This window comes from Patella vulgata, chromosome 3 (assembly GCF_932274485.2).
Source record: "Patella vulgata chromosome 3, xgPatVulg1.2, whole genome shotgun sequence".
In the NCBI taxonomy this organism is placed as follows: Eukaryota; Metazoa; Mollusca; class Gastropoda; family Patellidae; genus Patella; species Patella vulgata.
Window position 1 is genome coordinate 60,280,129 of NC_065881.2, and position 16,636 is coordinate 60,296,764.

General features: G+C 36.1%; 1 protein-coding gene across 1 annotated transcript in view; it reads left to right on the plus strand.

The window, feature by feature from the left end:
• Nucleotides 1–402: 402 nt before the first annotated feature.
• The window catches only part of LOC126815389 (uncharacterized), a 74,767-nt gene continuing 58,533 nt past the window's right edge, over nucleotides 403–16,636 (plus strand). Inside the window, exon 1 of the mRNA XM_050541003.2 lies at nucleotides 403–1,010. The gene's annotated coding sequence lies outside the window, so the exon portion shown is untranslated. The remainder of the gene's footprint in view (nucleotides 1,011–16,636) is intronic.

Below are 16,636 nucleotides of genomic sequence, written 5' to 3' on the forward strand. Positions count from 1 at the left end.
CAGAACGACTAGACAGCTGTCCTTGTCAGGCTCTCCTGAAAGGGGGAAACCACGCCGGAAAATCTGGATGAACTTTCTCGGCCAATGCAGGGATCAAACATCCGACCTCCAGGCTAGCGAGCCAGCGTCTTACCCACTTATAGGCACCACGACTCCCAATTATATATTAAGATACTTATTATTCAGATCGTAGAATAAATACTGTTTTAGTCTCGAAGGACCATCTCTTTAAACTATTTAATGTTTTATCTAAATAATTAAGATCTTTTTTCACGAAAGTTTGGTTGTTTTTCTGACATTTTGTTTACAAAACGTACGGTAAATTCCCCAGCGTGAGAAAACGCAATATCACGTTTCCTAGCTGTGAGCAAATATTATACGGGTTATATTTCGCACTTTGTGCCGAGCTTATTTTCGTGGGATATTCCTCGTCTTGGTTCCATGATTAATTACGTTTAGTATACTGATTTCAAACCGATCGAACCGACTCACTGACCTGCTGGACTTCGTTGACCCGAACTTCTATCTGGAACCCGTTCAGTATCTAAGAAACGCGCTCTTTAATATGACGTAAACATGTTTTCACTTCTCGTGAGATGGGCGGTGTTAATGGCTAGTTGAATGCGCGAGCATTGTTACCGCTACGCACGGTAAATCAAAGTCCTGAATTTTATAGTGAGCTTAACAGACTGCTATAGGATTATGTTGTATCATATGTAGAGTGTCTGTTCGAACGGAGTGTTTATATTTGTATCAAACCATGCAAACAATATCGTAATATGACATCGACAGTATTGAGCCATATATGACCTCAGCGTGATTTTACAAGCTAATATTTTTATGGATGTTCACTCAGTCCAATAACTTTTGATTTTTAAGTGTAGTGTTACGTCAGTTACTAAGTTAGGGTGTAGATCTTGGCGCTAGGTTTTGTTGATACGGTGTATAATTTGTCAACAGTAAATGAGGAAGTACGTGCAGGGGATTGTTTGATTGAAAGCCAGTCACAGGTAAGGTTATAGTCTATATCAATATTTTAGGCCAATGTTGTTGAGGATCAATAGTTCGACAGTTGAACGTTATAGACATATATTTATAGAAAGTGTTATTTATGTACACTTCGTTATTGATGTATTGCAAGCTGTCATTTGTATATATAAATGTTCACATATATTTGAAAAACCCCTATGAAAAGCAAAACTGTACCGGATACAGGATATGTATATACACAGCTCGGTGGTTATCTCGTTGTAATAGTAACTGCTGTTTTCATCACACATCGTTATAAATAATTGCATGTCTGCAGGGCAGGGGGACTGGCATAGAACAGCGTATCTAGTCGTTTGGATGGCACGATAAACCGTGGCCCGCTGTAAACATGGGCGTGCACGAAAAGGACCCTTTTACAGGTGAAATTCGTTATAAGAGTAGGTCGTATCGCTGTTGTCCGGCAAAATTTCACCCAAAGCACACTGTATACCCGTCTTCATTAGCCCAGTCGGAGAAGAACTGTAGCACGTTAAATTATTTTCAAATAATTGTATTGTGTTAAAGAAACAGATTATGTTAAGTTGTACCGAATCTAATTGGTCGCATCTTTTATTACTAATGAAGCCTGATCATGTCCTTCTCCGCAATAGAAGGCTTTCTTCCCCACCCTAACCGAAGTCGAGGACTTTATCTTGCTTATAAACCGTCTATGTTTACATGTACGCAAGATGAGGATATCCCAGAATTCCCGTAAGAAAAACCTTATAATATCATGTTTTCTTATGGAAAAAAAACCTACCCTGGAAGAATAACCCGGTACAGGTTTATAGAAAAACTTTCAGAAGAATAACCCCAAATTTCCCTGTATATATCCAAAGCCGCCCCCGCCTTTCAGACCGCAAGTTATTCCGGGCATAGAATATACCCCAAAGATCAAAGAGATTTATCGTTACAGGTTTATAATCTATGATAACGAGCCTCCGTTAGATACATAAATCTCGATTTAAAACTCAGTCTACAACTAGTTTATAATACATTAAGTTGGCTCTGAGTAGTGGTTCCTGTACTTATAAGTTTATCAGTGATAAGGAAACATGTTCCTGAAAGTATGTCAAGTTTATGTATGAACAGTACGGGGGGCGTGGTTCACAAATGAAATCCTACTTACTAAGCGCATGTAAAGTTCGATAAATAGTAAAATATTGGATTGCGGGTACTTTTTTTTATGAAAAGGCACCGCGGCACATGCGAAAACCTCTGTTTGGGGAACATTTGATTTGCCTAGTCGTTCGAATGGTGCCATAAACCTGAGACTAGGGACTCGCCTGTGTACATAATTATTGGTATGCTCGTAAACGAACCCATGGCAGCCGAAATTCTAAAAGAATAGGAGGAAAGGACGTTCGAACGAAATTATTTCCAGTGAATTGCTCACGTAATGGTTAATCTCAAATAACTATAATGTTAGGGAGATATTTAAAGGGCCAATCCCGATAATATTTTGGAGAATAAAATTGCCCAATTTTGTGTTAAAATCCTTTAAAATTCCCTACCTTAGAGCCGAGCAACTAACTCAATATATGTGATACGTTTTCAAACAATTTAAACCCGTCGGTCTTCACGTCCAAACGATTCAATATTTTGAGCTGAGATTTTAAGACAAGGTAAATACACCATTCCTCTATATTTTGGCGCTTAAATTTCAAACGTACTCAGACTTTTATTTTTTTAGACTCTGTTCAAATCGGGATAGTCCCTTTAACTGTCTGTCTACGCCACATAGCCATTACATTTGATATGGGTGTACATAATACAACTATAATTTCATTTTCAACATTATACCACCTCTACGTTTATGTGTGGGTTAAACATCCCCTTAATTCTTTGGTGACTAAAAGTTCCAAGACCACACACCCTAGTCTAACTAAGCACCCTTGTCTGACAAAATAAATATAGGAAGTCAGGTAATGAATCATTACTGACTGGGACGCAATAGAATCGTGTTGACCATGATTTGTATTTTTATTGGTATAATGCCTGGTCGTATATATCCAGACGAAGTATAATAGGCGTATTGCTTATAGAACAAAACTGAATAATCTTGTTCACAAGAAATAGTTATTTATGAACCTTAATTCGACTAATATTCATTGTGTTATTCATAGAACTATGTCTGCTATGTATGTGTATTATTCGCATGATTACAATGGAGAAACGCTAAATGAATGCCAATGAATGCCAATGAACGACTTGTTTTTTAAGAGCTTGCATAAAACCACTGTGTTTACGAAGGCTATTTATAGGCCCATTAACGTAATTAATTATTGGGATATATGTCATAATGGCATGTTATTTATTACGACATATTTATGCAGTTGGTACAGTAACTTATAACTGACTCGCAGAACTTATCCTGATTCCAAGATACCGCTTCAGACGCTTTTAATTCGTGTATATAAACTAATATATCTAAAAATACAGTTGAGAGAAGTGCACAGCATCAATCAAGTGTAGTTTGTTTTCGCCCTCTTATTTCTTCCGGAATTGTTGCGACATCATCTGATTTCGAAAGGTTAACCAGGTTTTGCTACCTAGATGATAGGTTGTTGATGTAGACGAGTATAATTTGTCCCCAACCCAAATCATTATTACACTCCAATGATTTCCTTAGAAGATCCCAAATAATGATAAGATTGTCTATAATATAAGTTAAATGAAATGATTATTATTCTTAAGTGAAGCCATCCTACTAACTCAAGATGTATATCTAATATATAATTAGGTATATAATCAATATACCTAATTACAATTATATACTCATTTATATTGTTGACGCTGGTAGTGAATCTGTCAAGGTCTCTGTCATTGAGTCAACTGGCGTGGTTTCGATTCCCCGGTTGTACGTGGCAAGGAGTAGAGTCGCCTGTCTAACCTCGCGGATTTTCTCCCACTGATAAAGACCCCTACGCGCAAGCGAATTTTTGAAATAAAATCGAACCATGTGTTAGTTCTGAAATGACCTAGTTTGTGTCGAGTGGACGTTACCCCCCCCCCCATCTCTCCCTCCCTCTCTCTCTCTCTCAAATCCAACCTTGTTGCCGATACATCAACTATAAATTGCAATGTTAAACAGAACTTGACGTTTATTACTGCATATAAACACGGGAATGAATGAAACGGGTTTTAACATCTTACGAAATGAAATCGGGGTTTAGCGTCCTACTTTTCTGCACCGACTAGGGTAATGAAGACGAACCGAGCTGTTGAAGACAGACATACGCCATGCATTCTGTTAGGGGTACATTTTTGACCGAACAGCAATTGAATTCCAACGGTCAAGGGTTCTTTTACGTGCACGCCAAGGTGTTCACGGGACCTTGGTTTTCGCACCATCCAAACGACATGTCGCGTTTACTTACACCACTAACAGGGGAAAATCACTCCGATGAACTTTCTCGGCCTACACCGGGATGATAACCACGGGAAAGATATTTTAAATCCGAAAATTCATAATATAAAAAGTTTGGCTTCTAGTATTATGTATATATGTTACAGTCAATGTCTACAATCAGGCAATGTGTACAATGCCTTTGTAACCCTAACGCTACCCCCCACCCCAACCACTAACCCTAGCCCTAAACCTAACCCTAACCCTAACCCGGCAATGTACACATTGACTGGTATATTTCAGGCATTGTACACATTGCCTGATTGTAGATATTGACTGTCACATATATAGACCTTATTTTACGGTCTAGTCCATAATTTCGCCCAATCGATTTTTAACCTCGAGTATATAGAACATTTTTTTACGGTTTAGTTTAGCCATAACTTCAATAAATGAACAACAAACCTGGTTTGTTATGTACTTTTTAGTCTCGATTATGAAAGTCGCCAGATGTTTTCGTAACATTCCATCGAGCCAGTTGAAATATTTAGAATATGCTTTTATTTTCAGACATACCTGGAATTCTTAGACTAAATAATAAATATCTGTATTGTTAGTATTGAACTGTCAGGGTTATTAGGTGTTTTATATGATACGTCATTATAACGATATGGGCATACAAACGGCAATATAATTATTGAAACACTTATGACATAATGATAAATACTTTGGTGGTATCGATGATGGGTTATTTATTTGAATATTCAATGTATTCAAATCATTTAAGGTGTAGAGAAATCGATTTAACGCCCACTCAACACTAGATCCATGTCTGGCCGAACACTTTGTATATATTTCAATAATTCGCTTTCGGGATGTCGTCTTTTTTTTGGAAGCGGGAAGTAAAGGAAAATTTCCTCCATAACACACTGTATGGCGTATGCCCGGCTTGATTAGCCTAGTTTGGAGCAGAGCAGTAGGACGTTTAACCCCATTTCATTTCCTTTCCGACATAGTCTCCAATATTAAAGATGCATTATGTAAGATTTAGATGAAGAGCTGTAAATAGTTCAAAACTAGATAATTGAAAATGAATATTAAAAATTCCATTTAAATTACTTTATTTTGGGAGAAGTTATGACTGTTTGTAGGCATAGCGTTGATAGTTTATTATCGTAGTAACGGTACTTGACAACCGAGGCTAAATCGCGATTACCGAGTTTATCGTTAAATTTTTAAATCTCGCGGGTGTTCAAATCCATTTAAATCTCGGCCATCCGATACTCTAGGGGAGTTGATTATAAGTTTTTGTCATGTGAATAAATGTCTAAATAATAATTTATATAAGATTTGAAGCCAGTAAAAAGACCTGTAATAGGCTGATTTTGCTCTTACATAATGCATCTTTAAGGTGCTAAACTCTGGACATCCGCGAATTACAGCCATGGAACAAAATAGGTATTGAACACTCTTTGGCTGTAGGTTAAAACTAATTTAATCAAATCCATAATGATTGTGTTTTTTTGGAAAACCGAAATACAGTTCAGAATGACGAAATTAAGTATCACAATTTTGGTTGTCCGAGAAAACCGTTCTGGGCCACCAGCATACGAAAAATACTATTATGCCAATCACTATTATTTTATCATTTAATAATTTGCATATCCTGTTCAAATACGCCCTTATCAGTCATATTAAAAGCCAATCCTAAAGTAGCTATTGTGTAATACAAGAAGGAAATTGATAAAACTAATATGGCCATCCGCCCTGCATATCCTGTCTTTAGTCGATTAATGTTTAATAATATGAAGATTGACGACAAATAATTATTATCTTTCTGTAATATGAGAGAATATAACTTGTATTTTGTTTTGTATCTCTAGGTCTTGGTTCCTGTCGAGATTTGTGCATATCGGATCGCAGGATCGCAATTTCTTGAATTATGGTCCTTGATTGTACGAAAAATCACGTTTTTAGCTTTTGTTCCCTCTAGAGGTCACAATTTGTAACCGATGTTGGTTGAGTTCGAATTTCGTGTAAATCGGACCAAAATTGCCGGACATAATGGCCGCTCTATGTAAGCAAATAGTGTTAAAGTATGCAATATCAAGGTTGTGGACCTTGATTGTACGAAAAATCACTTTTTCTTTTAGGTTGTTTTCTGTCCATCTCTTGCAAAATGTGGGCGTATCTTCCATTACAACCGCTTGTTTTAAAGAAGAGGTACTATTACTCTCACCTAGGAAATAATATGATATTCAAAATCACTTAGCTACAGTAAATCCAAGCACTTACTTAAAGTAAAGCATTTCGCTCCAGCGGTTGTTAAACTGCTTTGACCAACTAGCTAAGATATTGAAAGCACTAATGCCCATAATATACTGTATGATTTTAACTTGTTATCGGGATACTAAAGGTTATATGTGACAAAACCTGTTTTAATATAGTCGTTATATGGCATACATATTTACTGGTGATATAACGACACTTTATTTTTTATAATTATCTTCCTGCTGATTTGATGACGTCATGTTTTTTATTTAACCTTTGCTAATATAACAAAGACATCACTGTCTGATATAGAGTCCTTTTCGGTTTTTTTTATTGCATTATCAAAACCCGACTTTCCAATTTTAAAAAAAAAATCTCTAAAATAAGAATTCGACGAATTATAAAATTGTCCACCTGCATGATCATAGAAAAAGATATACCAATTATTTAAGTCTCTATTTGACCGAATTCATTCCCGTTCCTTATTAGCTTTCTGTTATATATCGAATTATATATACATGGCAATAAATCACGTTTTATTATTAAGAGTTTCTGGTTGTATTATTTTGTCAGGAATATCTGTAGGCAAGCGTTTTGAAACGTTAATAATACCGTTATATGACGATAATGTAACTTTTTTGTTATAGTGTCTTGCTAGTTCCTTGCTAGATGGCTTATATTTTTGTCTGTGGAGTACTATGTTTTTCTGGTAATGACAATATGTTGTGGTATATTTTCTTGTTAGTTCCGTGCTATATTTCTGTCTGAGGTGTACTGTATTTTTATTGATTATGTCAAAATGACTGCTATGACGCTGATATTAAATATTATGTTTTGGGGGTGTTTCTGCATTTGCATTATGTATTTCTGCACTTATAAAGAATGGTCATTTATATGACAGAAAACCCATTAAAGTTTTTCTTGAATCAAAAAAAAAAACAAAAAAAAAAAAAAACAAATTAAAAAAAAAAGAAAAAAAAGAAACGTATGACAAAAATTGGCCGGAGTGTATCAAGTGCCGTGTCTACATCAAAGCTTAGTACTAGTTGTATTTAGATGAGAGATTGTTAGGAGTTTCTACGAGTGTTTATTCAGGTGCTATGTAAGGTGATTTATAACTTTTGTGGTAGCCACCTTGCATATTAAAAACCTACTTCAATTCACTATGTTTCTCTTCTACATAATATTAATATTATCATTATAATCGACATTGTTTTCTTAATCAATACATGGACTCTGATTTATGAGAATCCACATTTGTCAAGTATATTGTCTCCGGTACTGAAATACAAACAAACAATGCTTCTTCACAAGACAAATCGTTTCTTCAAAAGACCGTGTCCTTCATGGCTTTGAATAAAAACTAAAAGTAAACAATTAAACACTGAATGTTGACCTTTGTTAAGGTTGGGATATTCCCTATTGTTATACTTATAAAATATAAATGAAGCTTAATTTCATCTTAGTCATTCTTTCAAATCCATTGATTTTTATCACTGTCTTATGTACTAGTTTAGATGAGGTGTTACAACGAAAGTCCTTACAGTCCGGAAGTGATGTCTAATTGGTAGAGAAACGTTTGTTTACAGCTGTTGACCATCAGGTCGACCTCCAAGTTTTGGTATAAGATCATGTAACATCTTGTTTATCAATAAATGTTTGCCTATAGATCATTAAGTATATTGATCTCAACTAATATTTCTGATCTAATCAGGACTTACACAACTGTCTGATTTTATCATTTAATTTGATTGATCCAATTATATATTGCTTCAGATTTCGATTCGATAGTGTCTTGTACGCCTGTGTCATCAGGACTGCATCATTTTCGGATATTACCATCGGCTGTTACAGATATTATCAAGACTTACAATAAAAGTTGATATAACCATCTGATGAGACCGGTTTGGTATTTGTATCACATTCTGGTGATCAGATTTTATTGTTTATATGATCATTGTGAGTATCTGTTAAAATTATCTGATTGCCGGCATATTGGCCCGATTCTATTGCCAGTACACAAAAAATGACAATAATATAATTTCGTTATAAGGCAGGGACGATCACCAGTTTCGGGCATAAGACAGGAAATGCTTATTCTTTCTACAACCCATATACTGTGCTGGGACGAGACCCCCCCCCCACCTTCTTTCCAACACTGGTCATATCTAGATGTTTCAGTTGCACTATTTCTGAAGAATCAAAAATCTTTTCAAAAGGTCTTTGGACCATTTACATGGGAACTGTGGCGGCGCACCGACGGCACCCCGTCTGGTGAGGCCTGCAATGCAATATATGAGACTTCCAGACACACTTACATTGTACACGTCTATATTAGGTTGTATGCAAACCATGAGACAGATCTGTCAATCCATCCTTGACATATATACAGTTATTTTTCTCGCTAAGAGTGATAATGCCCCTTGAATTAGATGGAATGAATTGAATGGATTTGTCACCTCTTTTATTTATTGAATGTTTTGAGTTTTATTAGTTGCCATTATGTTAATATCAATTGAACTCAACAGGTTTTACACTGTGAGATCATATTGATTATTGTCACGGATATAGGACTATTAAATGTCAACTCATATTGATTATTGTCACGGACATTGGGCTATTTATGTTTTTCATAAATATTGTATGAAGATTGTAATTAAATGCATGTTTAATAAGTAGTGCGATGATTTATATATGACTGGTATCAAGATACAATGTCAATATGTCAAGTCTTTGTCACGTGATTTAGATATAGAAATATCCGGATTGTACAGGGTTTCAGAGAATTAAAGTTGCACATCCAGTGAATGGCGTCGGTTGAGAGGGGCGTGTTGGTAATTTTGTTTAAAATCAGGAGCGTATAAGTTGTATATCTGTATGTTAAATGGTATATTGGTGTGGAGTTTCCGTGGTAAAGAAAATGTAGAAAGTTATTTTGATCTGATCATGGTCTATAACAAAATTACAGTCTGTAAGACATCAACGGTTACTGGTCTAATCAAGACCTTCAACACTATGGTTATCATCTAATATTTTTTCGGATAGTTTGCACCACTTTATGGTTATCATCTAATATTTTTTCAGATGGTTTGCACCACTTTATGGTTATCATGTAATATTTCTTCAGATGGTTTTAACCACTTAATGGTGTAGTTATATCTGGTGTCACCGATCGTGACTTTTATCACAATCTGGTGTGATCTGATTATAGTTATTGCCACATTTTGAGTTCACTATCGCTGATTTTATCATTGTTAAACTCATCTGATGTCTTCGGTATGGACATTGTTAGTATTTGTTAAACTCATCCGATGTCCACGGTATGACCATTGTTAGTATTTGTTACACACATTTGATATCCTTGGTACGGTCATTGTTAGTATTTGTTGAACCCATCTGATGTCCTCGGTATGGTCATTGTTAGTATTTGTCAAATTCATCTGATGTCCTTTGTACGGTCATTGTTAGTATTTGTTAAATTCATCTGATGTCTTTGGTATTGTCATTGTTAGTATTTGTCAAACTCATCTGGTCATTGCTACTATTTGTTAAACTCGTTTGATGTCCTTGGTATGGTCATTGTTAGTATTTGTTAAACTCATCTGATGTCCTCGATATGGTCATTGTTAGTATTTGCTAAATTCACCTGATGTCCTTGGCATGGTCATTGTTAGTATTTGTTAAACTCATTTGATGTCCTTGGTATGGTCATTGTTAGTATTTGTTAAACTCATCTGATGCCCTCGGTATGGTCATTGTTAGTATTTGCTAAGCTCATCTGATGTCCTTGGTATGGTCATTGTTAGTATTTGTAAAACTCATCTGATGTCCTCGGTATGGTCATTGTTATTATCTGTTAAATTCATCTGATGTCTTCATTATGGTTATTGTCAGTATCTGGTAAATCAATGTGATCACATTTAGTATAATTTAAACAGTATTTATTAAGATTTATTATATATAATCATAACGGGAATAATATGCATAATCAGATAGAGTTAGTATCTGATCAGTTCATATGTAGACTATCAGTTGTACAAGTTATACTCTGGATATGAGAAAGATAGCCTGTTGGCTATAAAGGCTATAAAGGCTATAAAGGTTGTTACATTTTGTGAAAACTACTAAATATCTTCAGACTTTGTAGGAAATGCAAGAAAATGTTTACACAACACAATACATACGTAACTAAACAAGACATCCTGATAAATTCTCCTGTCCTATTGTTTATATTATGTGTGTAATTCATAGCGTGTTTACATTCTGTTTGTCTAGAATGTTTCGCGTGGGTTATTCATAAAATACAGCTTAAAATAAGCCGACAAGGCTCGTGTGCCCCTGCCGTGTACGCCTGTAGCGGTTGTCACTGAGAGGAACACAGTGTATAATCTGAGCCGGTTGGGATGTCGTTATTATGAACGTATACGCCTACTGATTTAATTGAGGTAGATAGATACGCTATCTCATGAACAGTTGCTAAATTATCTCTGCTTGGCTTTAGCAGAAAATGTTCATCATCGAACTTTGTCAATACATTCAACTAATACACAACTCCACCTATTTTGAATATTCTGGTGGTGTGGTGGGTGGGGTCAACAATAGACATTTTAACTTTAGATTAAATATTTAAAAGACAGCCTAGTTGGAATCTAGTAGATGTAGTATATGTCATTCACGAAGCAGCACGTGCTTACTCTTTTCATCTGAAAGCCTGTTAGTTTTTCCTGTGTACAATAATGGTGTTATAATGGAATTCTTTTTTATGTACTTAATCAGGCATTCTGCAAGAGCTTATCTGCCTATTGCAGGTCTTTCTTTAGGCCTTAAATGTTATATAAATTATTAATTGGACATTAATTAACTTACCAAGATGATCATCAAATCTCGATGTCACCGTATGGCTCCGATCGTAAGTAGATTTAAATACGTTTTGCGGTTGATGATTGAACATATAAGTGGATAATCGAGACTTTGTTTATTGTCGTAACAACGGTAGCAATGACAATCGAGGCTACACTGTAATTGTATCGCTGATAACTCGACTCAAAGTGAAGTAATTTGACTAAACGTTAAACAAAACATATCCCCTTTTCATTATCTATGTTTTAATTATTATAGTGAGAACTGTCAGCTCTTTGTCTAATCTTACATAATGCTCCTTTAATTAAAAAAATCCTTAATATAAAGAATGAATAATAGAGGTGACATATTATAGTAGGGTGAATACAATTCTGTGTACCGGTATTTAAGTTTAGCAAATGCGTTGACATTCCCCATTAACTTTATTGATATGTTATTGGTGCATGATAGTGGTTTTTGATATCATAGTTTTTTTCTCTCTGTGTGTGTGTGTGTGTGTGTGTGGGGGGGGGGGGGGTGGATGGCTGAATGGTTAGCGTGCGCGCGCTGTACCATAAAGTCTGTCATTGAGTCGACTGGCGTGGTTTCGAATCCCCGGTTGTACGTGACAAGGAGTAGGGTCGCCTGTCCAATCTCGTGGGTTTTCTCCGGGTCCTCCCACTACTAAAGACCCCTACGCGCAAGCAAATTATTGAAATAAAATTAAACCGTGTGTTAGTCCCGAAATGACCTAGTTTGTGTCGAGTGGACGTTAAACCCCATTTCTCTCTCTCTCTCTTTTTCTGTGTGGTTATACCCAATATTCTAAAAGTCGGTGACATATGATTGTTTATTTCCACATTGACAAATTTCTCTAATAGCGAGAAAATGATGAATATGTATAAAACCTATGACGCCAACATCCCTGTAATACCATCCTCCCCCTCCCTCCACTATAAAAACAAAAACGAAGCTGCCAAAGTTATTCTTCCACCTCCCTCCAAATCCCAAGATTTGTTCATCTAGTGTAAAATAAATGTTACCTTAAGCCTGTTTGTTTTGTTGCAGTAACAGTATTTGTTGTGTAAGGTATACAACTAGTCAAAATGTAAATAAACTAAACGAAAGTAGGGACAGAAAAAAAATATATATTTACTAGACACCTTACACTTACAACAAGTGAACAAATATACAGAAGAAACTGTGGGGGTAAAAAATCGTTAATCTAAACAACCAAGATGACGTATTACACACTAAAAATAAACATGGCTACCAAAGTTGTGTTTTATATAACGAGAATCGTGATTGTTACAGTGATTTGCAATTTGCTAATTTCGGTGTTTTTTGTTAAAGTATCCAGCGTACCGGTGTTCCGAATACATTGCCTGTCAAATGACCTAATATCAATATTAAACTTTAATGAGACTGTCACTTCGCTTTTCATCCTCATGTTCAAAAATAGTATCGGAGCTAATTATAGTCAAACTATTTTGATAAGATAATCGACGAATGAAGCAGATGTCATTTTGTCAAACAATGATTGCACGACGCAGTGTAAAACCCACCATATGCAACATGTGAAATTGCATTTTTATAAAAAGCAAATTTATGTAACAATTTGTGAGAATAATCAATAGTCAACATATAATGAAAGAGGTCCCTTCAAGCCCGGTTGTTTTGATGTATTAGAACGTTCAGATTACTTGTGACGCGATCGAACCAGGCATTTAATTATCGTTTTGGCTAGTTCTCCCCTACACCTGATTCTTGCACCGAAAAAGAAGACAATGTTTTGGTATCACAGAAACGATATACTGTTAATAATCAGCTAGTTTGGTATTTGAGTTATGGTAATTGAAATCATGGAAGCCATACAAAGGTTCGCAGAAACCTTGTAGACCACTTTTTGTTCTTCACAATGAGCACTTTGTTAATAGAAATTGAGAAGAGAATACGACCACTGGTATAGCAGACTTCAGATCGTTGCTGCTGAATGCTAAAACTGAAGAATTAATGATATTGATTTTCCTTTGTATTGGACTTGGCTTTTACATCACACTACTGTATATAAATTGTCCCGCAAACCGCTATCACAGTTTCATTTGATATCTAGTTTGGTTTGATACCTTATTGTTTTTAATTAGAAACAAAAAACGAAATTAGCATTGACAATTATGCAACAATCTGATTTAAAACACAGATCCTATTTCGTTTCGATTTTTTATAGTTCAAAATTTCGTTTTTTCTATAACTCGCGTTCTGGTTGATGAGAAGGATTGGCCATGAAACGGTCTGATGCAGTGAATTCTTGGCGTGCGATGCACGGATCTGTGCGTCTCCTACTAGAAGCATCAACGCTGATTGGTTAATCAAATGTCTGAAGTCATAGGGACAAAAGTCGCTCGTATGACCCCTGACGCGACCTCCCACTACAACTGGTCAGATCTTCATGTAGTAGAGGTTATCGAACGTATAACAAAACGGAACGAAATATACATCTGTATTTTAATTAGACCTATTTCTTTTGTCCCACTCGAACAGTTAGACACCGGCCTTGCCAGACCCTCTGTCTTGCACCATTGACAAGGGGGAACCGCGCCGGATAATTTCTAGGAATTTTTTAGGTCAACACTGTGACCGAACCTGAAACCTAGTTAGCGAGCCTGTATCATACTTACTGAGCCACTGCGGCTCCATGCTAATAATAGACATGTGGGTTGTTGTAAATATCGGTAGCAGACTATTTCATATAAAAAGCCAGGAAAGTTGATAATAGGGAACCAAATGAAATAGGTACGACTGATCTGGTTTTTTTTTCATTCAGATCACGTGTACAAGGAACCAAGCTAAAACGGGTATCGGTTCAAGCTGTGACACCAGCTTTAGCCAATCTGCTGATTGCATTTGTTTGATTACCATTGATCTGGTCAGTACTCGCGATTGTACTGCTGATTGCCACAACCGACCTGACGGTCTCTATTTTAATTCGTCTTCTATTAAACATGCTTCATGTAAGAGATAAATCTGTCTATTGCAGGTCTTCTTAATAATCAACTCTCGATGCCATCGTTAGCCTGCGATATTAAGTGGATTTGAATACATTTTGTGATGGATAATTTAAGGTAAAATAGATAATCGAGACTTTGTTTATTAGCGTACCGACGTTAGTAATGACGATCGAGGCTAGCCTAAAATTGAATCGCTAATATCTCGGTTCGGAGTGAAGCAAGGTGACTAAAGTTTTCAGCATATTCTGTTTTCATTATCTATTTTTTAAACTATTATAGGGAGAACTATCATCTCTTTATTTAATCTTACCTAATGCCCCTTTAACCGAATACTCGTTTCCTTGTGGAAGTGTAAAAGGTGTCGACAGAATGAAACATGATAGTGGGCTGAGGTTTAAAATAATTAATTGTGGTCGGACCTTGTTAACATAAATCTGTAGTGCTATTATTATGTGTGTTTTTGGAACTGATGGTTTTTACTGTTTGTGTTACCGCCTGTAACTTGTCAGGGAATTTTAGGACTAACACGTAATATATTATATTTAAATAGTTCGTTCTATGAAAAACATTCGCGGAATTACGTTAAGCGACCCTACTCATCTAAACCACAACAACAACAAAAACAGCAATAACAAAAAACGACAGGCAAGAAAGACAACCCATAACATGATAAAACAATGTCATTAACTGAGTCATTAACTTTTACGTCTATTACAAAAGATTCGTATTTTAACCAGTAACCTGCTTTCTTTGATAATTCACCTGAACGTACATGTAGAAAAGAAACATTAATTTATACACTAATTAATTATTTCCAACACCTGTGTCTACCATGAGCTTTTTAATCGTCAACATGTTTTTGTCTTTGTTAAGATCATTCGCCATTGTGTAACTATTTATTTTTGTTTAATAGTTTTTTTTAAAGCTTTATGATTTAATTAACATAATATTAAAATCAATATTTAGATCAATATGCTATAGTATACGTTAAATTATGCTTTCTAAATAATCTGGTCCCGAGTTATAAAGCATGATCCAACTTAAGTTAAGAATTTACTCAACTTTCAATTTCTGTTTATGAGAACTATCTTCGATCTAGAAACACAAAACATTGGACATAGTTTCTTATTGATGTATTTGATACATTAAAACCACAAGTTAAAATAGGGCGAACAATTTTAAGTAAATTCTTAACATAAGTCTGATGATGTTTTGTGAACTCGGGGCCTGGTCCTCATTGGATATCTTCATTAGCAGTGGCGGCGCCAGGGGGGGGGGGGCAAGGGGGGGGGGCAAATGCCCTCTGTTTGCCCCCCCCAATAATTTTAGAAAATAAACAAAAGTATTTGTGATACGTTTCGGTAATCAATACATTCTACGGTGAATAAATCCCACATCCCCACTAAGTCATAAACTTGAATGTTGTAGAGCATTTCCGACAGTCTATTTTTCAAAATTTTCTTGGCGAGGTCCCCAATGGACTCGCTACTTTGGCGCTCACAAGGGGAATTCGTTGAGGTTCGCAAGTCCGTTCGTTTGACATGTTGTTCTCTAGTCAGATAAACTAGTGATCAGGCGATGGACAGTATCTGGTCAGATCTATTTATCTCGACGATCGGTGCCTGGGAATACTGTAAGACAGCATTTCCGGCAGTCTATTTTTCAAAATTTTCTGGGGGAGGACTCCCTACTTTGACGCTCGTGAGTGGGCTTCGTCGTGATTCGCAAGTCAGTTCGTATGACACTTTACCTCATCGATCAGTGCCTGAAATACTGCCAGGTTGCATTTCCGGCAACCTGTTTTTCAAAATTTTCTGGGGGAGGCCCCCTACCCCTAGTTGAAGCTCGTGCCTTTGCCCCCTTAACCTTGGACTTTGCCCCAGCTTTGCCCCTCCAATCACCGACGGCTGGCGCCGCCACTGTTCATTAGCCTAGACGGAGAAGAACCCCATATATTTCATTTCATTTCATGGATATTTCACGGGTTAGATTCTCTGTGCCAAAAATCAAAAATATAATGGCTCTGGTGTTTCTGGAGCGCAACACATTTTATACAGTATACCAACCCGTTGCAATAACGTTTTTTTTTTTGAAGTATCAGTATGCAATTTCTTGTATAGGTATTTCAGCTAGTGGTGTA